At 36.3% G+C, this 27,148-nt stretch overlaps 1 protein-coding gene across 2 annotated transcripts in view; it reads right to left on the bottom strand.

Moving 5' to 3' along the window:
* The window catches only part of LOC113059841 (polypeptide N-acetylgalactosaminyltransferase 1-like), a 104,762-nt gene that overhangs the window by 59,564 nt on the left and 18,050 nt on the right, over positions 1-27,148 (bottom strand). Inside the window, exon 1 of one of the 2 annotated variants that reach the window (XM_026228468.1) lies at positions 8,080-8,216. The exons of the other annotated variant lie outside the window; for it this stretch is intronic. The gene's annotated coding sequence lies outside the window, so the exon portion shown is untranslated. Of the gene's footprint in view, positions 1-8,079; positions 8,217-27,148 lie in introns of those variants that run through there. 2 annotated transcript variants of the gene reach the window in all.

Below are 27,148 nucleotides of genomic sequence, written 5' to 3'. Positions count from 1 at the left end.
AAAATATGTGCTTTCTCACTCACAGTGATACTTTCTTCATGAGATCAGCAACCACAACACTGCCAAAGTTTCAGAAAGGAAATCCCAGACAGATAAATACTAGGGGTGTCACGATTCTCCAAATCCTCGATTCGATTGCATTTTCGATTCTAAGGTCACGGTTCGATTCGATTCTCGATTTTTACATTTATTCTCTTTAAAGCACAGATTGTCATTTTTCAAACTAGACTTTTATGTAATATAATATCTGACCTTTGTTTGCAATGTACCACATTACACTGTCAAATTTAAAACTTTTATTAACAACATAATGTAAGAATAACTTATATCTTTAGTCTATTGAAAACTTAAAATAAACTGCCATCCAGTTTCTCTTTTGTAAGTGCAGTCACAAAAGATGACATTCAAGTTCATAACAAAACAAACAAAAACAATAAAAAATGACTAAACTAACCTTCAAATATTACGATGTATCTATTTAAAAGATTAAAGATAAAACACTTGTTAAACACTTCACTGTCATTCATTTAGATTTATTTATATATATATATATATATATATATATATATATATATATATATATATATTATGTATGTATGTACAGTATGTGTGTGTGTGTGTGTGCATCATTACAGTCTGTAAAATATGTGTATCTCTTATTACAAGACTGCAATCACTAGCAATCAGAAGAATTCCAGTTAATCAAGTATCTACAAAAGATCTACTCTATAAACAATGCATTAAATTACATTAAAGACAAAAATAAATTAAACAAGCAAAAGAAATGATTACTCGCATGTATCTGGTCCACTGATGAAGTCATGGGTCAAGTCAAGTGAATTATTACTCATTTTCTAACAGGCGTCGAATACTGACTTTAGGAAAAGGGGAATAACCAATGACATTTGAGATAACAACTAAAACAGCAAGCCCCACCCCACGACTGACAAAAATAAAATTGTTCGCGCGAGCAGAGGTGAGATGATCGAGCGCGAGGATGTGGGCAATGAGCATGCGCGCAGAGTACATGTAACGCGCGCGGGAGTTTGAAATGAGCTTGCGGGCTCCCGTTTCTTCGCATCCGATTCAGTTTTCCTCTCGCGGAAGCCATATAGCGCGCGCGCCAGCATCAGTTGAATGCTCGGTTATTTTTGTCATTGATTTGCCGTCATACAACATGGGGGCGTGGCAGCATCGACGATTCCATTTTTTAATTCGAAGTTCGAGACTGTGACTTAATTTCGATCGATTTCGATTTAAAATCGAAATCATGACACCCCTAATAAATACACAGTACAAGCATCATTCACAATGACTCCTGTCAATCAAAGTCCTGCAGAAAACACAAACAGAGGAGAACAGAACCCCTCATTGGCTGCCACAGTAACATATCAGCGTCACTTGGTCACATATATAAAATGTCAAATCCTTTATTAAACCTCAAATGTTCAGTGATCTAGTGTTCACTGTATACTTGCATTATCCCAAATGTTTCCAAGAATGTTTATATTCAGAGAAATAAGCTATTTTTTTAACTAGAGTAATGGACCGTTTCCTGCCAATGATGTCACCTCATGATGCGTTCCCTGATTTCCGGGTTTGTAGATTTATGCGTTTTATTGGATAGGTTAACAACTGTTTGGATGCATATATAGACAGAAAACTAATCTCTATTATATACCTCAACAATGTGTACTCTTATTGTTTGAATCTCGTTTTTTTGATTTACAGCGAGTTTCTACTAGGGGTGCACGATATATATACATTGATGCAACGCTATCATGAAAGACTCATAAAAGTGGTCCATCCATATGAGAAGCAGCCATGGTTGATTCTTGAAACAAATATTTAGACTAGGGTTGTGCCTATAGACGATAGTATCGTGTATCGACAATAGTCAGAGATATCGACATAAGCAGATTTCTCTGTCGATAATCAAGACGATATTAGGCTTATTTTCCTATTAACGTATTAGATTATAATAATAATAACTATTATTTTTATTAGACGGCTTATTATAATTTGACTATCAAACTGCCCAGCTATTTCATTTCAGCACCGCATTTCACACACACACACCGCATGCGAGAGCGCAGGAGGATTAGAGCCTGTATAGTCGCTGAAGTTGTCCACTTTCACTCGGATAACTCGTTAAATCCATGAAATGAAAAAGATAGAAAATGAGGAGTTGGTGTCTCACACATTTAATGGCTGGTACACGGCAACACGCTCTTCTCATACATGAGAGATTAACTCTTTTTTGGCGTTTTACAAATAAATTAAAGACAATAACAAGGTGGCAGAGCGAACTTATCATCTATAGTGGTTAACGCATAGTCCTTTTCTTAAAGACTGATCACTTATAACACTCACTATGTGGTGATGACGTTGAAGGAATATGTGAGAATCACTATGGATTATAAATTCACTCTGCCACCTTGTTATTATTTTCATGCACTACGCACTATAATGTGATGCATGCAAAATACATAGTTTCGGCCGTTACAAAGTCTCCATCCAAAAAAAGACGTACATCGTCTGCAGATATAAGGTATTTCATTGCACTTTAACAAGTAATCTGAACGACCTATGTATGTTCAATATTTTAAACGAGCCCTAACTAACTTTTAATTGTTTAATGCCACAGTTATGTAAGAATGCATCTCATTCTTGTTTCTGTGGCGGTGCGTTTGTCTCATCATGAGATGCGCGGTCCGGAACGCTGTATGACTGATGCATCAGTTCAATTCAACTTTACTCATAATATATGAACTCACCTGTTTTTTACTACTTTATATTTAAAATTTTCGTTTATGCCCAATATTAGTGTTAAACTGCTGGACATTAAATGAAATCTAGATTGATTTTCACCATTGACTGATTTTGAAGAACATTTAGACTAGGGATGTCAACGATTAATCGATGATCGATTAATTGTCGATAAGAGATGCAATCGATTAAGGCTATCGATGGTCGGTTAACCGATTCAATGTTGGGCTGCGTGCGGCTCATGCGCACTCAACACGTGCGAGCGGCTGTGAGTGACGGTGACGATATATAAAAGCATCATCATTCATTCACAATGTACAAATTAAGCTTTTAATGTGATTTAAACTTTAAAGTACATTAAAATAGAAACAACATAAAAGTTCTTCAACATTAAAAGCAATAGAAATGTAGTTACTAATCATTTCATCAGATAACTGTTTTATATCGTGCGCTTTGCAGGGCTGTGGGACACAGTGACAGGACAGGTAGTCTATTCATTCCTACAACTTGTTAATTCATTCCTACTAATTATTAATGTGGCAATTGTCCATGTTTCATTAATTTTGTTCCCTAAATAACCCATGATTTAAGTGAAATAAGGGAACAAATTAATAAATCGAACGAATTCTTAATTCATGAAATCTTTAATTTCCCTTCCCATGTTTACCAAAGTAAGAGATGCGAAAACAGTTATTAAAAGCGAAAGATAATAAAATAAACATGGGAAATTAGAGGGTTAGACTATGAAGATTTAGGAAAAGAAACAATGCCTAAATATACTGAATTTGTGGAAATTCGTGACCAACCGGCAAAACAGAACAAAGCCGCGTAAATGAAGACTATGGGGTCCAAAAGCATGGTCGCGATCTAACATTTTCCAGTTAACCTATTATTCCTCTAATAAACAAAGCTTTTATACCACACTTGTCATAATCAGATCTTATCATTTCTAAATAAATAATTGCTGGATTCAAAACAGCGATTAATAGGCGCTGTGACCGACACATTCCTGGAGCATTCAGTTTAAATAGACCGTAGTATACCGGTCCACTCTGCTGTTATGCCAAGGACGTTTTTGCTCATATGAAGAGGATCATCTTTTCCGTCTATATGCGAATGCGTGTTAAGTACAAGCCTAGTTTACATTGTAAATAATAGTTTAACATTCAAATACATTGCGAATATGGAAACATTTCGATTTGTGCCGAATGAGCACAGTCACACGCGCTCCACATTTCGGATAATTTTATACAATAATGTCAGTTGAAAACATTGCAATTGTGCTTTAAAATACAACAACGAGCACCACAAAACCATATAAAGATGCGCGTTCAGCGTTCTCCGTGCGGGATTGGAAACTGTCAACAAAGTAAAATGACCTCAAAAGTATGGCGCGCTCTCTTCATTTTATCAAATGATCATAATCGCATCTATTCATTTTATAATCCTGCTACTAGCATTTTATTCAGACTAAAACCTCTTTAATTCAAGTGAGAAAGCGTTTTGTGTGTGTGTGTGTGGCTTTTGCACATCCTGTCATACCGCTGACTGTGTGCCTGCAATAGACGCATTTTGCAGTATTATGGTTAACGATTAATCGATTAATTGATCGTTAATTTAAACGACGATCGATCATGGAAATAATCGAAATTTGACATCCCTAATTTAGACTGATAACTTCCATGCGCAGATGCGGCAAATTTGTCACAGGACGCGCGATATGATAGTTGCGTCCGACTATATATGAACTAGCTGTTTTAAATCAGTATTTTTTATATTTTACGTTAGTTTATCAGTATGTTTGAAAGTATATATTTTTTTATTATTGGTGATTCCATAGGCTCTCTCTCGTGCACCTGCACGGTTTAAAACACCAAATAGTTATGCTATGACAAGAACAAAGAGTCGCTCTCTTGCTCCACACATGCACGATAATATCGTGTATCGTCGATCTCACGGGCTGACTATATGACGATTTGAAAAATGACCATATCACCCAACACTAATTCAGACCTCTTTTGTTAACAGTTTAACCTAGAAAACATCCAGCTCAAAAGTATGAGTTACTCATGAATAGGATATCAATACTACTCTAATGGACTGAATGATTTTCAATTAACAACTTAAACTTCAGTCTGTTTCTCCCACAAAACTATAATATGGCTTCAAATGAGCTGTATGAAATTGTCTGATACTTTAATGGTGCTTTTGTGACCTTTTTTAATGCACTGTAATTACATAGAAAAGAGCAACCAGCACAATCTTCCAAATGTCTCATTACTTGCAGTGCTGTTCCATGGAAGAAAGTAAGTCATACTGGTTTAGTACGACATGAATGGAAGTAAATGATGGCAACCTCCTTTAATCTTCAAACTAGCACATTTCATCTGACTGAATCATCAGAAAGGCCAAGATGACAGGATTTATAAGGAAATCGTTGCCCACCTATCGATGTGGCATATCATAAGTGCTGGTGTTAATGCGATCGAGATTGAGGAATTTATGAGTGTTTTATGGAGCGTATGGAAGCACATGCCACCGATGCTGTGTCATGTGATGGCACTCAGCCGAATGTTATATGAAGCCTGCTTGGTTTGCTTACATAATATACAGAGGTGTTACAGAGACAATAGCGTGCAGCATTTCACAGCTGAGCATGGGAAACAACACACATCCCGGGGCCTTTACTACTATGAAGAGTGTGTGTATATAAGAGCACTGGAACATTAGATACACATCATTAAGGCAATGAGGCCTCAAACGACACATTTGGCACTCAACCCAAGACAGACTGTTAAAACATTTTAAGCACCGATGTCCATGGGTGGAGAAACTCTGTGTGTGTTTGTGTGTAAAAAACCCAGAGAAAACCAACAAAATGTCCCTCTTCATTAAAATGCAATGCACACAAGCCGCAACCTCAACCGATGTAATAAAACTTGCATATAAAATCCATCATAAACCGAACAACAATGCTAAAAAATTGCAGAATTTCAGAAGCATCACAAAACAGCAACAGATAAAACATGTCTTATCATCCATTTATTATTGAATATATTCATAGAGGCTCTATATTCATACTCTATATTAGGGATGCACGATATTGGATTTTTGCCGATATTTTGTTTACAGTGGTAACCAAGGAAAAGCGTTATTGCTGCTGTTCCATAAGCGCCACCTGCTGTCAGAGAGTGAATCTGCATTCTCATTCAGCCCGATTGCTGAAAAAATGTTTTATATAGTATTGTTTTACAAAATTATATACCAATCTGTTTTTACTTCATTTTTCAACATTATTCAATCTAATCTAAATCAAAAACTACTGACCCTGCATGTATGCAGAACCTTTGAATAGTGATAAAAACACAGTGATTGCCTCTAATTTTAAATGAAAAGGACACAGGCAAATCTTTGTTTAAATTAAGAAATTTATTTTATTTGTATTATTCCAAATTATCAATTCAAAATATCAATTCAAATTTGACATTTCAATTTTACAAAGAAATATGCTGAATTTTGCCTGAGAAATAATAAAAGGACGCCTTTTCATTCACAATTGGTTTTAAATCTCATTTTGTTAAAAGAAATGGTGAGAAAATCGTATCATGAGATCAGTATCATGAGTTGTATCACACTGTGAGTTAAGCAAATCGTTACACCCCTACTGTTTTATATAATTATTACATTAAATATTCATTCTTAAAATGTTTTTCAAAAAAATGATGTCACTATAAAGTTCTATCACTATTTTGTTCTTTAAAAAGTTGCCAACTATTCTCTCAACGTCTATACTGGCATATGCTATCAAAGAGCTGCTCCTATAAGCATGAAAGAGATTCATTGGGATTGAGAATATGATTGGGATTATGAGTGACATGTAGAAGGTCTGGAGGCAGACTATTTTTCAAACTCATCTAGCATATGAATCCCCTTGCAGCTGAATCAATTCAATGTAATTCGATGACTCCAACAAGTCAAGTACCAAATTTTAGTGGTTTTAGTTCTATCACACAGTCCCGACTCTGCTACATGAAGGCTTTCAAAATGGCTGCTGAAGTAATGTTCAGTGGAAAGAGACGACCATGTCCTCACATATGGGTCAAGTTGGACTATTGTGTGACTGCTACACTCTTAAATAGTTATTTTTTTAACCAAAATGTTGGGTTCAGCCTGTTGGGTCATTTTAAAAATGTTGCACTCTGAAAAATGTTGGGTTCAGCTTCTTGGATTATTTTATTGGGGGATTCAATAGACTGACTGACCCAGTGAATGGGTTAATGTATAAAACACAACAAGCTGGGTCAAAATAACCCAGCATGTGTTCTGGGACTGTCCAATATTTACCCAGCGCTGTGTTGTCAAATGGACCCAGAAATGGCTGTTTTTAACCCAGCATTCAAAGAGCATATATACCAGGGTCAAATAAAAGGTGTGCAAAGAAAAGATATGCATGAGCTTTGCCTATTTGTTAGTGTCACTGAGCTGGTAAAGTCAGTATAGCAAGTGGATTTAAAAAAAAATTGCTAATAGGAAATGTTAACTAGCAAAAAAAAGGCCAAATATCCAAATTAAATGGGTTGAATGCACTTTTCTTTGGATAAAACCATCTGTTAAATGTAAAAGTTTAAGGCCCTTTTTTAAAATCTTTAGGAGGTTCTTTGCCCATTTTATCACCCACCAGGTAGACACAGAAAAGCAATAGCATTAAAAGCAGAGTTACATGCGGTGCAGCATAAGTTACACACTGATGTACTCAGGGCTCTATTCACTAAAATAAAATGTACCTCTAATTGCTGCCTTAAATTTTGAAGTAACAACCTGCTGTTATAGTCTTTGCACATTTACAACCACTTTGAATTTACTTACTGAAGAAGAAAATCTAATCTAGAAAATTACTGCTGTCATATTGTTAAGTAAAATAAATGGAAACAAAGATGTTTTGACATAAGAAAAAAAAACTACTTATAGTAATGAGTGATATTTATTTTAAAGACTATATGGCAGAAATACACCACATGCAGTCTCCAGTCATGATCTATCACATCTAATCAAGATTTTGACGTTTGCTAAAATGTGTCGATAGAAACGTGATTCTCTTCAATGCAGCCCACAAGTGATTTCAGCTGTATTACATCCAACACCCCACCCAAACCCCAATGCACACATACACTCGCACTCTCATCTTCAGCCTTTTTGCTCTCACTCGCTCATCCACTTTCTTTCTCGTTTTGGTAGAACATTCTACCCTAAGATTGACAGAATGAAAATGTTGCAAAGAAAAAAACGGGTCAGTGTAAGAGAAAGACTTACATAAATCTGTATAACATGCACAGCTTCTTCGCTTTCAACTTTTTTTCACTCTCTCTCCCAGTTCTCTGTGCTTTCTCCTTGGCAGAACTCCCCTCCTCCATCTTAACACTACTCCAGACATAAATTTAAAGAGAAAGAGGAAAAAGAAAGCTTCCAGACATGTCCAGAGTGGGCGGACAAGCTCATACAAGAGCCACAGGGCATCAGGCAGACACGACAGCCTAAGAGTTCTACGCTGATGAGAACACACTATATGAGGGAAAAGAAGAGTATCATTTCGCTTCATAGAAGGGATTGATTGCTTTCATAACTACAGATCTGTCTTCTTTATGGTCTATTTCTCTGTTTCCTTTTTTAGGGATTTTGCAAGCAGAACAAGGAAGACATTTTTCACTTCTAACTCACTGACATAAACCATCAGGAATGTTCTCTGAGAGAACGTGGTTTAAGAAGGGCTGAGTGAGAAAAAAAAAAAACAGAAAAACGTTTGATCCACAAAATTTCATTATAAGACCTTTTAATTAATTAATGAAATATATATATTAATTGTATGAATTATTGTGTATTGATCAGGAATTTCATAAATAATATTTTACATTTTATTATTATTTCAAATAAAAGTTGACATTTTGAACTTTTCATCAAAGAACCTTCGGAAAAATGGGTTTAGCTGAACAATTGTCTTTTAACATTGATAATAATAAGAGAATATTCTCAAGCACCTTTTAATATCAAAATGTTAAAAGGATTATATGACACTGGCATAATGACTTCTGAAATTTCAGCTTTTCCATCTCTGGAATAATCAAAAGTTTCTCCAACAACTTAAAGAAAAAAACAAGCAACCAACCAGCCAACCCACATTTATATGTAAATGAATACATATCAAAAAATGACTCTCAAAATCGAATCAATTTTGAACCAAATCCCACATCTTAAGCAAGTAATGAGGCTAAAGGGACATTTGCTCTTTACTGAGAACAAAACTGACCTGATCGTGCTAAGGTGAGCAAGAAATTACTAAAACCAAAACGCCATGTGGAAATAATCTCACCCTCAAACTCACATCAAAACCCAAATGACTGTCATCTATGCACGCTATTTCCTGCCCGTATTTGCCTCAGACCAAGAATCACTCACGCACTGCTGAAACCCAGCACAATTATTTAGAAAGTCAGACAAATAAATTAATAGATCAGCGTCCTGCCATCAGAGATTCATGGTCAGGTGACTTTTCCGTCTTTTTCCATCTGTCTCACACACATGCATTCACTCACAGTTATGCATTCCCTCCGATAAGTACATGCACCGCTATGCCTGTTTAAACACACACAATTTTCTGTGCATGAATGTGGAAGAATTAGCGAGTGATAATCAAATCTAATTCTGTCACTTTGAATTTTTTTTTCATTTTAAACCTCACACTATAAACAGAAACATATGCTGGAACAGTCAGTTCCTCTTAGTCCACAGCACTGGGAAAGAAGGGTTGAACGAGCATTCATTTCTCGTCTTCAAATCAAACTGTGGACTCATTTCCTTCAAAAGAAATAACAAGATAGTTCAGCATTTAGCAGAGAGAGATTTTTCACCCAGTCAAAAAAAAAAAGCCATTTAAAATCTTTTGTGGAGGTTGTGAGATGATTATACAAAATTGGTTCTTTTAGAACCTTAGTGGTTCCAGAACACATCCAGCACTTAACCCGTCTTATTTGCATACATTTTGAAACATTAATTCTTGTTTACAGTGGGACAAAAAAGTACTGACAATTCTTCTATGTTGCATTCATTTCTCATCTCATTTAATAAAATTTTTAAATAACAAATTGAATTAAAGCTGCAAGCAGCGATGATCGGGCCCTCGCACCCGGGCTCACCGCCAGCAAGCGGCTTCAGTAAAAAAAGCGAACGGCGAGAAATATGCATTTAAAGTCGTAAATATAAGTGGAATATGTCAAAGTCATTTATATGTGCCAATCTTCTTTTTGCCAGCAGGTGGTGCTATCATTATAATGGAATATTTTCCTTCAGATGTGTTCAGGCCAAGACTCTTATCAAACATTTGAAGTTTGGGGAAGATCGAATATTTTATGCCTGAGTTACAACAACTTCTCTTCCTATGGCGAGACATCAATTTTGTCATGGCGCCATGGACACGACCTTTAACAAAAACTCAAGATAGACTGACCACGAAAAAGACATTAATGTCAAAATATTTCTAGGAGTAGTTTGTCGCAGTGTAAAATATGACACTTCCTGTTGCCAATAGGGGGCACTATATATCTTTGTTGTTCTGTCCTTTCATCTGCTCACTGCATTTGTTAACTGTGTCTTACAAGTGGTTTTTAAAAGTAAAAATTACTTCAATTTCAGTCTCTTTCAATATAAGTGTTTATATAAATGTTAATTAAAGCTTAGTTAAAATATTTTAATACATTATTAATAATATTTTTTTTATTACATTTTTATTTTAAAATTAGTTTATGTACTGTGAAAAAACATAAATAATAATATTTTTAATGATAGGAATAACTAACATAAAAAAGATTAATAAATTATCTGAAAAATAGATTGTTCCTTGTTAGTTCATGTTAGTTAATGCATTAACTAATGTAAACCAAAGAGAGCTTATTCGCACTTTTCATGATCTATAACCATTTTTAAAAATACTTTTATTGATCTATAAACATTTCTGAAATTATTATATAAAACTATATTACCAGTAAAATTCATTAGCTTTTTAAAATACATATTGTTTTACTTTGAAAGAAGTTTTTTTTTTGCTTTTTTTTTGCTTTGCTAAAGCAGCATGTATCAGAGGACACGTTTTTGATCAAAGTAAAGGAAATGTGCATGCAAGCGGAGAGATTCATGCTCGCACATTATTTTAATGTGTTTTTGCGTAACAATAACATGCTCTCGCTACTGCGTCTGCACCACATACACATACTGTATACACTCTGCAAACAGTGAACCTGTATAATCTATAACAAATCTATTTCAACACCTGAAGCATCGCTACAATGAGCTCTATGACCAATGCATGACAAGAAGACATGCCTAAAAATTCAGCACTCCTGAATATGAGTTTTTCACTTCCAGCCATCGAGGACAATTATATATATCACTCATAAATCATGAAATACCAGATCTATAGTATTTATTAAGATTGATGTGATTTGAAATTGGTAAAATGCACTTGGAAAAAAATGTCATCAGAATATCAACGTGCCTTATTATTATGTACTTTGTGAAAAAGCATTTTTAACAATTTTATTGATCTATAAGCATTTGTAAAATATGTTTGCCTGCATTACAGCTTAGTCTTTATCTGTGAGCTGAACTGTTTTACTGTTAAATCAGCAAGATTGTGTAAATTCAGGTCATGTCATGTCATGTCACAGAATGGCTGTCATAGGTCAGTATCAAATAAGTTTAAAATTATTATCAGAATAAAAAAATATATACAAGTCATCGTGTATGTATTTTTAAAATCTTTTTTTATTTTGCAATTTACATAATTCTTAACCTAATTATATAAAATAATTTTGTCTGAGCCCTACAAATTGTACTAGGTTTTTTTCGTCCCTAAAAATGATAGAAAATGACAGATTTCTTAAGCTGTAATGATGAAAAAAATCAACAACACACAATTACAGTTTTTTTTTCTGGTGATTAAAGAGATGTTAACTCTCTCTCTCTCTCCCTATCTCTCTCTCTCTCTGTCAGGCAGGTCCTCAAGCACCCCCCCCTCCTTTCCCTCACACAGAGAGAATGCCAGAGAGTGAGATCAGATGTCTGACAGTTTTATAATTTTATTTTAATTTTACAGTGTTGTAAAGTCGTGAAACTATACATATTTCCTCAGAATCGCATGTTCACTAAATGAAAAATGGTTTTGAAATGTTTGGAAGCTGCAATTTAAAAATACCAGACAATTAATGTTTCCCTTTTTACTGTTATTTCAAAAAATCACCACGGCAAAACCGTTCAAGCTATCCAAAATCCATTCGCAATTTAAGTTCCTCAATGTTTTTTCAACATGTAGACAAAGTTTGGTGTGTATAGTGCACTTCCCCTGTGAGGAGTATGCATTAATTCACAGCCGAATTTGCCAAAAATACATATTCAAATCAAAATAGCTGACTTCCTGTTGGTCGTAGCTTATGACTGTGAATTAGAAAATTGTCCGTCTTGATAAGAACAATTTATGTACCAATTTTGGTGTCTGTAGCTAAAACTAACCCCCCCACTTTTGACAAAAGGTGGCGCTATAGAGTGCCTCCATCACGTCCTTTTAAAAGCTTATGCCATTGTCTAGATATCATTAATACTGATATGTGTTCTGAGTTTAATGTAAATCTGAGCTTGTTGTCTGCCTCAAATTCACCATAACAGAATATTCAAGTTTGACACGTTGCCATGGCAACACTATATTAGATATCAGTATACCCACAACAGATTTACATCAGCTGTATTTTGTCATTATTCTGATGAAGTTTGAAGCAAATCGAGTAAAAATAAGACGCTGAATTAAAAGAATTTAGAAAATGACACACTTCCTGCTGCCAGTTGGTGGCGCTGTAACTTTGACACCTTATAGTTACATATATGCGAGTAACATATTACAATGAACAAACCGATGAAGTTTGATGAAACTCAGGAAATGTATGCGGATGTTATTAGGCACTTCCTGTTTCAAATTTTGTGCCCTAATTTCAACGCCTCACCACGGGCGAACCGTTCGAGATATCAAAAATCCCCTCGCAATTTTTCATCCTCAATGTCTTGAGATCATGTTCACCAAGTTTTGTGGCGAACGGGTGGAAAACCTCAGAGGAGTATTTCAAATTCCAGAACATGCTTTTTTTGAACAGCCCTGAATAGCTGACTTCCTGTTGGGCGGAGCCTATGACATAGAGCGTGAAAGTTGTTCGGCTCAATGAGATCTATAAGTGTACTGAGTTTCATATAAATACATGCAAGTATGTGTGAGCTATGGTTCAGGATTTTCTGACGGTGTTCCAGGGGGCGCTGTAGAGCCCCTGTGCCACGCCCGGGTTCCAGTCTCTGCGGCGACCTGATGGCCGCAGGTTCCAATGTGTATGCCAATTTTCAAGAGTTTTTGAGTATGTTAAGGCCCCCAAAAACCCCCGGAAGGTTAAAAAAAAAATAAAAATAATAAGAAATATAGCTGCAAGCAGCGATGTCGGGCTCAAGCCATCAGTGCAACGCCACCCTGGTGGCATCGGGAAAACTGTGCCCAGCGGGCATAAGCATTTACAGTAACCCTCTGACAATCAAGTTTTAAGGGATGTGGCAGTTAAAGGGTTAATCCGACCAATCTAGACTTTGAAATCACATACACAGAACAATATATATAACTTTAGTAACACTTTATTTTAAAATGTATAAAAAATGTATAAGGTGTGCATTGTAGCTGACACCTATATGAACACATTACAATTGTTTTGTGACTACAAGTCTTTCTTCTCAAATGCTATTGAGTGGTCGCGAACGCGGATGGGAGAATGGCGCATATTTGTTTTGTTTTTTTTGAGCAACTGGTGCCCCCTCTGGGAGTTGGTGCTCTACGAAGACTGCATACTCTGCATATAGGGAGCGGCGGTACTATCTGGAAGATATATTCCTCAAACCATCGTACAAGTGAAGGTGATGCTAGTCCTTCAAGAATCGCTCAAAACCTTTTCAAGTGTACAGTTTCCTTTTATTGCATCTTGAAATAAATATTTCTGAATTCTGAATCAAACTGGGTTGTGTTTATTGATTTATTTTATAAGACAACTGAAACTTTAATCTCCTTTGTAATATATGTGCTTTTAAACCAAGAACAATGTAATTAGAGATGTATTCCTGCTTAATAATGACTATTATTAAGGGAAAAGGCTTTATAATCATGAACTATTTACTAATGCTTAGCTAATGAGTGCAGTTATTATAAAGTGTTACCAATGCATTTACTAATGTTAACAAATTAGACATTATTATACAGTGTTACCAAACCCTTTAATAATTTATTAGTGTTTTGTAATGATTTTAATGACCTATAAGCATTTGTGAAATAGTTTTGCTTGCATTGCAGCTTTATCTGTCAGTTGAAGAGTTTTACTGTTACATCCATGAGATTAATAAATGTCATGTCACGTCACAGGTTGTCATAGGTCAGTATCAAATGAGTTTGAAATTATAATTTGCAGCACAAATAAGGCTTCTTAGGATGTTTTTAAATCCCAAAAACTGTCAGAAAAGGATAAGGCCTAAGAGATTTCTTAACCTGTAATGAAAGGAAAAAAACACCACCATTAGCAACAACAAAAACAATAACAATTTAAAATATAGATTTTTTTTCCTGATTATTAAAGGAATGATTAGGTCTCTCTCTCTCTCTCTCTCTCTCTCTCTCTCTCTCTCTCTGCCAGACAGCCCCTCCCTACAATCCACACACACTGTCAGTCACTAAAGATTCACAGTCACCAACCCCCTCACACTCACACTCCCCCTCCCTCTCCCCCTCCCTTTCCTCACACAGACGGAGTGGCCAGAGTGAGATCATGTCAGTTGAGAAGTCTGACAGTTTTTTCTTTTCTTTTATCCATACAGTGTTGTAAAGTCATGAAACTATGCATATTTCCTCATAATGATTTGATCTCTGTATGAAAACATGCCTTGAAGTGTTTGGAAGCTGCAATTTAGACATACAATACAATTAATGTTTCCCTTCTTACTGTCATTTCAAAAAATCACCACGTCAAAACCGTTCAAGCTAACCAAAATCCGTTCGCAATTTAAGTTCCTCGATGTTGTTTCTTCATGTAGTCAAAGTTTGGTGTGTATAGTGTACTTCCCATGTGAGGAGTATGCATTAATTCACAACTGTAAAATCTCAAAAATACACATTCAAATCAAAATAGCTGACTTCCTGTTGATCGTAGCTTATGACTGTGAATTAGAAAGTTGTCCGTCTTGATAAGAACAATTTAAGTACCGAGTTTGGTGTCTGTAGCTAAAACTAAATAAAATGCATTATTATTATTATTAGCTGTACACTTGCTAAACATTTTTAAATATAAACTTATGCAATTGTGTGTGTATATATATATATATATATATATATATATATATATATATAAATTCAAGTGTACAGTTTTCTTTTATTGCATCTTGAAATAAATATTTATGAGTTCTGTGTTTGTTTATTTTATTTATTTTATTTTTTATTTTACATTTTTTTTAGGGAGATTACAGCCTTTAATCTCCTCAAAATAAATGTGCATATAAACCATGAACAATTTAATTATTGCTGTATTTATAAAATGCTTACTAAAATATTAATTTTGGGAGAAGGCTATATAAAGCATGAACTGACTATTTACTAATGCTTAGCTAAGAATTGCAGCTATTATGAAGTGTTACCAATGCATTTACTAATGTTAACAATTGAGACATTATTTTAAAGTGTTACCAAATCCTTAAATAATTTAAAAGTGTTTTGTTATGATTTCATTAACCTATAAGCATTTGTGAAATAGTTCTGCTTGCATTAAAGCTTAGTCTTCATCTGTGAGCTGAACAGTTTTACTGTTACATCCTTGAGATTATGTAAATTCAAATAAATGTCATGTCACAGGGTGACAGAGGTCAGTATCAAATGAGTTTGAAATTATTATTTGCAGCACAAATAAGGTTTTTTAGGATTTTTTTTAATCCCTGAAACTGTCAGAAAAGGATAAGGCCTAAGATATTTCTTAAGATGTAATGATAACAGCACAATTAGCAACAACAACAAAAAAAATAACTATTTAAAATACAGTTTTTTTCTGGTGATTAAAGAGATGTTTAAGTCTCTCTCTCTCTCTCTCTCTCTCTCTCTCTCTCTGTCTGTCTGCCACTCAGCTCACACCCCTCCCCCACTCACACTCACACACACACACACAGAGTCAGCACACAGAGTGACAGAGTGAGATCAGATGTCTGACAGTTTTTTAATTTTCTTTTAATCATACAGTGCTGTAAAGTCATGAAACTATGCATATTTCCTCAGAATCACTGGTTTTCTAAATTAAAAATGTTTTTTAAAGGTTTGGAAGCTGCAATTTAAAAATACAAGACGATTAATGTTTCACTTTTTACTGTCATTTCAAAAAATCACCACGACAAAACCGTTCAAGCTAACCAAAATCTGTTCGCAATTTAAGTTCCTCGATGTTTTTTCTTCATGTAGACAACGTTTGGTGTGTATAGTGTACTTCCCCTGTGAGGAGTATTCATTAATTCACAACTGTAAAATCTCAAAAATACACATTCAAATCAAAATAGCCGACTTCCTGTTGATCGTAGCTGATGACTGTGAATTAGAAAGTTGTCCGTCTTGAAAAGAACAATTTATGTACCAAGTTTGGTGTCTGTAGCTAAAACTAACCCCCCCACTTTTGACAAAAGGTGGCGCTATAGAGTGCCTCCTTCACGCCCTTTTAAAAGCTTTTGCCATTGTCTAGCTATCACTAATACTGATATGTGTTTTGAGTTTCATGTAAATCTGAGCTTGTTGTCTGCCTCAAACTCACCATAACAGAACATTCAAGTTTGACACGTTGCCATGGCAACACTATATCAGATATCAATATCCCCACAACAGATTTACATCGGCCGTGTTTTGTCATTATTCTGATGAAGTTTTAAGTAAATCGAGTAAAAATAAGATGCTGAATTCAAAGCATTTGGAAAATGACACACTTCCTGCTGCCAGTTGGTGGCGCTATAACGTTGACTCTTAATAGCCACATATATACAATCGGTATCATACAACGAACAAACCCATGAAGTTTGATCAAATTCAGGAAATGTATGTGGATGTTATTAGACATTTCCTGTTTCTCATTTCTCGCCATAAGTTCCATGCCTCGCCACGGGCAAACCGTTCGAGATATCAAAAATCCCCTCGCAATTTTTCATCCTCAATGTCTTGAGATCATGTTCACCGAGTTTCGTGGCGAACGGGTTGAAAACCTCAGAGGAGTATTTCAAATTCCAGAGCATGCTTTTTTTAAACAGCCCTGAATAGCTGACTTCCTGTTGGGCGGAGCCTATGACATAAAGTGTGAAAGTTGTTCGGCTCAATGAGATCTATAAGTGTACCGAGTTTGATATAAATACATGCAAGTGTGTGTGAGCTATGGTTCAAGAATTCTGACTGTCTTCCAGGGGGCGCTGTAGAGCCCCTGTGCCACGCCCGGGTCCCAGCCTCTGCGGCGTCCTGATGGCCGCAGATTCCAATGTGTGTGCCAATTTTCAAGAGTTTTTGAGCATGTTAAGGCCCCCAAAACACCCCGGAAGGTTTAATAAAAAATAAAAATAATAATAATAATAACAAGAATAATCCTTAGAAGAACAATAGGGCTCTTCGCCCCTTCGGGCTTGAGCCCTAATTAAAGCTGCAAGCAGCGATGAACGGGCCCTCGCACCCGGGCTCACCGCCATCGTGTGGCTTTAGTAAAAAGGTGAACGTTGAGAAATATGCATTTAATGTCCTAAATATAAGTGGAATATATCAAAGTATATCCCATATATGTGCCAATCTTACCGTTGCCAGCAGGTGGCGCTATCATTATAATGGAATTTTGGCCTTCAGATGTGTTCAGGCCAGGACTCTTATCAAACATGTGAAGTTTGGGGAAGATTGAACATTTTATGCCTGAGTTACAACAACTCTTGCTGTGGCAAGACATCAAATTTTGTTATGGCGCCATGGAAACGCCCTTTAACAAAAACTCAAGATCTCCAAAAGTTAACATTGCACAGGACTTTAGATTAGACTGACCACAAAATATATGTTAATCTCAAAAAAATTATAGGAGTAGTTTGTCGCAGCGTAAAACATGTCACTTCCTGTTGCCAATAGGTGGCGCTATGACTATAACTGAATGCGGGCATGTAGATCTGTTAAGGGCAGAAGTTTTATCTAACATGTGAAGTTTGGGGCAGATTGGACATTGTATGTCTGAGTTACAGCAACTTCCTTTTACATGGCGAAACATCGAAATTTGTCAGGCCGCCATGGACACGCCCTTTAACGAAATTTAAAGATCTTCGCAATTTAACATCGCAAAGGGCTTAAGATTACACTGACCAGGTTTGGTGTTGATCTGAATAAATCTCTAGGAGGAGTTCGTTAAAGTACAACCCCTGAAAATGGCAAAAATAACGCCAATATTGCAGAGAAAATTCTAAATAACCGACTTCCTGTTGGGATTCGGATTTCGTACCAAGAGACTTTTTTGTAGGTATTGGTGTGTTACATGTGTATACCGATTTTTGTACATGTACGTGAAACATAGCTCGAGGCGCACTCTGTTGAAAGTGTATAGGTGGCGCTATCGAGCCATTTTGCCACACCTTATGGAATTTTGGCCTTCAGATGTGTTCAGGCCAGGACTCTTATCACACATGTGAAGTTTGGGGAAGATCGGACATTTTATGCCTGAGTTATAACATCTTTTATTCCCATGGCGAGACATCGAACTTCGTGACGGCGCCATGGACACGCCTTTTAACGAAAACTCAAGATCTTCACAACTTAACATCGCACAGGCCTTTAGATTAGACTGACCACAAAAAAGACATTGATGTCATAAAATTTCTAGGAGTAGTTCATCGCAGTGTAAAATATGTCACTTCCTGTTGCCAATAGGTGGCGCTATGACTATAACTGAATATGGGCATGTCAATCTGTTCAGGCCAGGAGTCTCATCAAACATGTGAAGTTTGGGGCAGATTGGTCATTGTATGTCTGAGTTATAGCAACTTCCTGTTTCATGGCGAATCATCGAAATTCGCCAGGCCGCCAAGGACACGCCCATTAACGAAAACTCAAAAGCTTCGCAATTTAACATCGCAAAGGCCTTCAGATTAGGCATACCAAATTTGGTGTTGATCTGAATGAATCTCTAGGAGGAGTTCGTTAAAATACAACGCATGGAAATGACAAAAATGACACAAAATTTGCTCATAATATTAGTAATAACCGACTTCCTGTTGGGTTTCGGATTTTGCTCCAAGAGACTTTTTTGTAGGTATTGGAGAGTTACATGTGTATACCGATTTTCATACATGTACATGAAACGTAGCTCGAGGCGCACACCGTTGAACGTGTATAGGTGGCGCTGTTGAGCCATTTTGCCACACCCACTTCTGAAACCCATATCAGACGTAAATTTTCGCCAGTTCTGACGTGTGTGCAAAGTTTCATGACTTTTCGAGCATGTTTAGGCCCTCAAAAATGCGATTCATTTTGGAGAAGAAGAATAATAATAATAAATATAGCTGCAAGCAGCGATGTCGGGCTCAAGCCATCAATGCAACGCTACCCCGGTGGCATCGGGAAAACTGTGCCCAGCGGGCATAAGAATTTACAGTAACCCTCTGACAATCAAGTTTTAAGGGATGCGGCAGTTAAAGTGTTAATCCGACCAATCTAGACTTTGAAATCACATACACAGAACAATATATATATAACTTTAGTAACACTTTATTTTTATATTTATAAAAAATTTATAAGGTGTGCATTATAGCCATCACCTATATGAACACATTACAATTGTTTTGTGACTGCAAGTCTTTCTTCTCAAATGCTATTGAGCTTCAAATTTGCATTTGAGCCCATGTGAAATAGTAGCATAATTTACATATGACTTACAGTTTGTTGTAATAAATATCAAACATTCAAATTAATTGTGCATTATAGCTGTCACCTAGATGAACAATTACAGTTGTTTTTGAAAGTCATTCTCTTCAAATGCTACTGACGTTAGAAAAGTGTATAACAATATCACATGTAACTTTAGAGACCGTCCCTAAATTTGAGACTCTCGAATGTCCAATGTCAAGACAGCTTTATGCCTGTTTTTTTTTTTTCTTTCTTTAGTTTTCTTTTCTCTGTGCCGGATTGCTGATGTCCTATACCCAGGCATAGATGTCCATCCATCAATTACAAACATTCAGCCGCAAACATGTGGTGTGATCTGTCACGAGCGCGGATGGGAGAATGGCGCATGTTTTTTTTCTTTTTTTTTTTTTTTTTTTTGAGCAACTGGGATGGTGCCCCTTCTGGGATTTGGTGCCCTGCGAATACTGCATACTCTGCATATAGGGAGCGGCGGTACTATCTGGAAGATATATTCCTCAAACCATCGTACAAGAAGTGGTGATGCTAGTCCTTCAAGAATCGCTCAAAAGCTATTTAAGTGTACAGTTTCCTTTTATTGCATCTTGAAATAAATATTTCTGAATTCTGAATCAAACTGGGTTGTGTTTATTTATTTATTTATTTTATGAGACAACTGAGACTTTAATCTCCTTTGTAATATATGTGCTTTTAAACCAAGAACAATTTATTTATAGATTTATTACTGCTTTATAATGACTATTATTAAGCGAAAAGGCTTTATAATCATGAACTATTTACTAATGCTTAGCTAATGAGTGCCATTATTATAAAGTGTTACCAATGCATTTACTAATGTTAACAAATTAGACATTATTTTACAGTGTTACCAAATCCTTAAATAATTTATTAGTGTTTTGTAATGATTTTAATAACCTATAAGCATTTGTGAAATAGTTTTGCTTGCATTGCAGCTTTATCTGTCAGTTTAAGAGTTTTACTGTTACATCCATGAGATTAATAAATGTCATGTCACGTCACAGTTTGTCATAGGTCAGTATCAAATGAGTTTTAAATTATTATTTGCAGCATAAATAAGGATTCTTAGGATGTTTTTAAATCCCTAAAACTGCCAGAAAAGGATAAGGCCTAAGAGATTTCTTAACCTGTAATGAAAGGAAAAAAACGCCACCATTAGCAACAACAAAAACAATAACAATTTAAAATACAGATATTTTTTTCCTGATTATTAAAGGGATGATTAGGTCTCTCTCTCTCTCTCTCTCTCTCTCTCTGCCAGACAGCCCCTCCCTACAGTCCACACACACTGTCAGTCACCAAAAATTCACAGTCACCAACCCCCTCACACTCCCCCTCCCTCTCCCCCTCCCTTTCCTCACACAGACAGAGTGGCCAGAGTGAGATCATGTCAGTTGAGAAGTCTGACAGTTTTCACATTTTCTTTTACCCATACAGTGTTGTAAAGTCGTGAAACTATGCATATTTCCTCAGAATGATTTGATATCTGTATGAAAAAATGCTTTGAAGTGTTTGGAAGCTGCAATTTAAAAATACAAGACAATTAATGTTTCCCTTTTTTACTGTCATTTCAAAAAATCACCACGACAAAACCGTTCAAGCTAACCAAAATCTGTTCGCAATTTAAGTTCCTCGATGTTTTTTCTTCATGTAGACAAAGTTTGGTGTGTATAGTGTACTTCCCCTGTGAGGAGTATTCATTAATTCACAACTGTAAAATCTCAAAAAATACACATTAAAATCAAAATAGCCGACTTCCTGTTGGTCGTAGCTGATAACTGTGAATTAGAAAGTTGTCCGTCTTGATAAGAACAATTTATGTACCAAGTTTGGTGTCTGTAGCTAAAACTAACCCCCCCACTTTTGACAAAAGGTGGCGCTATAGAGTGCCTCATTCACGCCCTTTTAAAAGCTTTTGCCATTGTCTAGCTATCACTAATACTGATATGTGTTTTGAGTTTCATGTAAATCTGAGGTTGTTATCTGCCTCAAAATCACCATAACAGAATATTCAAGTTTGACACGTTGCCATGGCAACACTATATCAGATATCAATATCCCCACAACAGATTTTCATCGGCCGTGTTTTGTCATTATTCTGATGAAGTTTTAAGCAAATCGAGTAAAAATAAGATGCTGAATTCAAAGCATTTGGAAAATGACACACTTCCTGCTGCCAGTTGGTGGCGCTATAACGTTGACTCTTAATAGTCACATATATACAATCGGTATCATACAACGAACAAACCCATGAAGTTTGATCAAATTCAGGAAATGTATGTGGATGTTATTAGACATTTCCTGTTTCTCATTTCTCGCCATAAGTTCCACGCCTCGCCACGGGCAAACCGTTCGAGATATCAAAAATCCCCTCGCAATTTTTCATCCTCAATGTCTTGAGATCATGTTCACCGAGTTTCGTGGCGAACGGGTTGAAAACCTCAGAGGAGTATTTCAAATTCCAGAGCATGCTTTTTTTAAACAGCCCTGAATAGCTGATTTCCTGTTGGGCGGAGCCTATGACATAAAGTGTGAAAGTTGTTCAGCTCAATGAGATCTATAAGTCTACTGAGTTTCATATAAATACATGCAAGTGTGTGTGAGCTATGGTTCAAGATTTCTGACTGTGTTCCAGGGGGCGCTGTAGAGCCCCTGTGCCACGCCCGGGTCCCAGCCTCTGCGGCGTCCTGATGGCCGCAGATTCCAATGTGTGTGCCAATTTTCAAGAGTTTTTGAGCATGTTAAGGCCCCCAAAAACCCCCGGAAGGTTTAATAAAAAATAAAAATAATAATAATAATAATAACAAGAATAATCCTTAGAAGAACAATAGGGCTCTTCGCCCCTTCGGGCTTGAGCCCTAATAATAATAATAATAATAATAATAATAATAATAATAAACGGAGCAATTCCAAGAGGGTCCTCACACCATCGGTGCTCGGGCCCTAATAATCCTTAGGGGAACAATAGGGCCCTGCGCCCATTGGCTCGGGCCCTAATTATTATCATGACAATTCTACTATTTATTATTATTATTTTTATATATTATTTTCTTTTTCTTTCTCTTTGGTATTTTGGCATCATTATGTGCTAAATGCATGCCATGTCGATACAGCATTTTGAGTGGGATTATTTGAAACAGAAGAGAGAGACCATTTTGACCTCAAATAAACTCTTTCACTTGTCTGAAACGCTCCTAAAAAACGTCAAGCACAGAGGCCGAGCCAGAGTACTGATGAACGATGTTCTCCAAAAGCTCTCACTGCAATGGAAAAAAACTGAAGTAGTTTAAAGCCGTTCTAAAACACCAGACTTTCTGCTGCCTTGTAATCCAAAACTGATAAGACCATTAAAATTTAAACTGTAGGGCTGTCAGATAAACATGTTCATTTAAATTTAGTGTACTCAATAATTTTTTGTGTTAAAAAAGTATTGAATCAAACTCTCTGACCCATGTTTAAACACAAACTTTTTAAAAAAAAACCAACCAACATTTAATTCATTCAATTCTTTAAAAACCATGTTTCTGTGAGTCCACAGTAAGCAGCACGCACTCGAGTGCAGTCTGGACGATGGGGCGGGGCGACACGTGTCACTCCGCCCACGCCCAATTTCATTGGTTTACAATACAGCACAGTTTATTGCCGTAGATGCTTGAGGCATAAGCATGCTCATTCTATAATGTTTGTTTTTATGAATGATTTACTCTGTTTGGCTGCACTACAGAAATATTAAATGCTAATCGCAGCAATTTCAGTTAGAATCAATTTGCTAATGTTTGCTTCAGTCAGACTTATTTGTATAGCGCTTTTCACATTTCAAAGCAAATATACAGAAAGACATATGTATAATATATCTTAATGATCCACTGTTTTGATATTTAGCTATTTTGTATAATGATAAAACCAACTATAGGCCAATAGAGAGAGAGAGAGAGACTGTATAGGCTATTTTCTGTGTGTAACGCAGTGCTCCATTAAATGCATTGCTTCTTCATATTTACATCAGGATCAGTGGAAAAGCACAAGCTCAAGATACAGGGCCTACACAAATAATGATAATTCACTGTATTTCATTAAGACATCAGACATAATTCACTGTATTTCATTAAGACATTAGAACCAAGAACCAAGAGAAATGATCAAAGAACCAAACTTCACTAAAAGATACACATGACAATCGCTGTTTCTGCCTAATCGTGATCTAGCGTCTTTGCGATTTAATTTCGATTAATCATGCATTCCTAACCGAACGTGTGTCTGGTTTTATTTTGAAGCACAACTGCTGTGACAAATAAAAAAATAACACCTAGCGGTGGGAATCTCTAGACACCTCACGATTCTATTTGATTATGATTCAGATGGCTACGATGTGATGATAAAATGATTATCAATGCCTCTTTTTTTCTATACAGATTTTCTTTTTTCTCACTGTGTGACTATTAAAGCAAAGGATTTGTAATGATCAATAATGAATGTACTTCCAAAATCTTTTATTAATAAAACAAATGGAAGTGATTAGGCATGTCATCTGGAAGGTTACATTTGACAGCATATGTCCCAGCATTGCAAAGAACCAACAGAAAAATAAATATATGCATGTAGCAGCATACTTGTAGTAAATTACTATAGACTTCAGCATGTTCTGAATCACAAACAAAAAATAACAGACACAATTTGCATATAGTGTGGCTCTTGTCCAGGTCCTTTTACCCTTTAACTAGTGATTTTGCAAGCCCTGGTTAGCCCAGCCCAGCTACCACAAGTATCGTGCCTCAGCATGGGACACAATTTGTGTTCAAAAGACTGGTGGATGGAACTAAATATAATAAAACAGAACAAAGTGGTCAAAGTGGCAGGTTGTCATTGCACAAGACAAAATGCAATTGCCACATCTACTGTAGATCAAAAATTACAAAACACTGTGGAAGGAATGCTCAAACACATCCTGTGTGAAACATCTTGAAACCAATCTCAGATAAACAATCAAATTTGATTGCAAAATTGATTGCTGTGCACTGTGGGCCACTGATGGTATGCTCAATGGCATGGAAAGTATTCAAACAACATACTGACCTGAGTGTTTTTTATGTTCTTTTGCCTTTTTTTACCAGTCTACCAGAATGTTTGTCTTCAAATTTGCAAGCTTTCTCAGCAGTACTATAGTACTTCTTATTATTAAAAGCATGTGATGCACGATTGCAACCAACAAAGGTTACATTCACTTTAATCTATTAACAGTCATATTACATTTTAATTTAATTCAAACCTAGTTAATAATGCAAGCTAATCAGAGCCATTTTATGCAGTTCAACAAGTCTTTGTTGGCACTCTGTCATTACAATCCAAACAGCTAATTTCCTAAGAGTTTTCCATCTGTAGTACACAGCCCGGATCCCTATGGTGAGGAATAAGGAGACATGCACACCCTGCTGTATTCATAGCAACTCACTGCCAACATCACCTTCAGTTATAATTAGCATCAGAGTTTATGCAGCGCACTTGTAGCACTTCAACAGACATTTTTTGTCTACATCTAGATCTCTCTTGCTCTCTTTAAAGCATAAATGACATGTGAATGACCTCATCTAGTGCATTCAGTTGCTTGCATCACCTAATGTTTCCAATTTATGAAGCCCTTTCACTAATGAACAAAACACGCACAAAAAAACAGTCCTATAGTACTATAAGAAGAACAACTAAAAACAGGACTAGAGTAATGTGGGAGTTCAGACCACCTGCATTCAGCCAACAACAACTTTTTCTCATTAATTACCATAATAATGTAAAAATAAAACAAGAAACAAAAAGAGTGAAGCAAAAGAGAGGGACAGAACAGAGCCATTCCAGCCCTATTCACTCAGGCCGGCCCCTGCTCAGGGGGTCAGACTGAGGAATGCAGTAAAGCCGCTGAGATGAGAAGAACAACCAATCAAGCACATCAGAGCTCAGAGAGAGAGAGAGAGAGAGAGAGAGAGAGACTGAATGATCAGAATTAACACAAAATACTCTGATTTGTTTCAGTCTCTCACTCTACGCCAACATCAGTTAAGAAAAAAAAAGTTTTTCTGTTAAACACAAAGAGAGATGAGTGAGTGACATGGCACTCATTTTTGTGTCTAAATCTATTAATTTATTCAAAATACATAAAAAAGGACCCACTTTATATTAAGTGGCCTTAACTACTATGTAGTTAAATTTTAATTATTAATTTGGTACAATGCACTTATTGTGTACATACATGTTTTTACATTGTACTTATATTTGAAAAATATCTGCACATAATTACATGTGTAATTAATTTCTGTAATTACATGTATAATTACACGTTGACCCATCCCTTACACCTTGACCCACCCTTAAACTTACCCATACCACCAAATCTGTCCCTAACCTTACCTGTTTCCCACCTCAATTGCAGCAAAAAAAAAAAGTTGCAATACAATATGAACACAATAAGTACATTGTATTTATTTTTGATGTAAGTACATAGTAGTTAAGGCCACTTAATATAAAGTGGGACCTAAAAAAAATAATTGTAATCAAAGACGCAACAGCACCACATCTTCATTGTAGTATCGTATTGTGGCCTCTGTATCATGAAACGTATCGTACCGTGACTTTGCTGGCGATAAACAGCACTAGTGTTCACTACTGTATGTGTGCACTTGGATGGGTTAAATGCAGAGCACAAATTCTGAATATGGGTCACCTTACTTTGTCACGTCAACTGAAAGTGAAAGTGACCTGACATACAGCCAAGTATGGTGAACCTCAGAATACATGATACTCAGAATACATGCTCTGCATTTAACCCATTCAAAGTGCACACACACAGCAGTGAACACACACCTGGAGCAGTAGACAGCCATTTCTGCTTATTCTGAGGCACCCGGGGAGCAGTTGGGGGTTCAGTGCCTTGCTCAATGGCACTTCAGTTGTATTGCTGGCCCGAGACTCCCACAACCCACAACCCACAACCTTAGGGTTAGGAGTCAAACTCACTAACCATTAGCCCATGACTTCACTTCACTTACAAAATTACAGTCGCCAAAAATTATGGGTTAAAATGGCATTTTTGGATTTCTAGCTTAAAGAAAAAATTGAGTGAATATATGCAGGGGCGCTGCACAAGATCACGGGCCCTATGCATAGGCAGTCCTAATGGACCCCCCAGCCCTTGAAAATATATATTACAGACTTTTCAAGGGCCTTCTCTTCCTTTGGGGCCCTGGTAATCAGTACCGGTTTTACCCCCAGTCTGGCGCCCCTGAATATATGAGCCAAACATATATGAAAGCCAATCATCTGCTTTTAACAGTCACGCCGGGAAACATTTAAGCCTATCTTCTG

Source organism: Carassius auratus, chromosome 41 (genome assembly GCF_003368295.1).
Source record: "Carassius auratus strain Wakin chromosome 41, ASM336829v1, whole genome shotgun sequence".
Lineage (NCBI taxonomy): Eukaryota > Metazoa > Chordata > Actinopteri > Cypriniformes > Cyprinidae > Carassius > Carassius auratus.
This window is presented reverse-complemented; position numbering and strand designations above follow the sequence as displayed.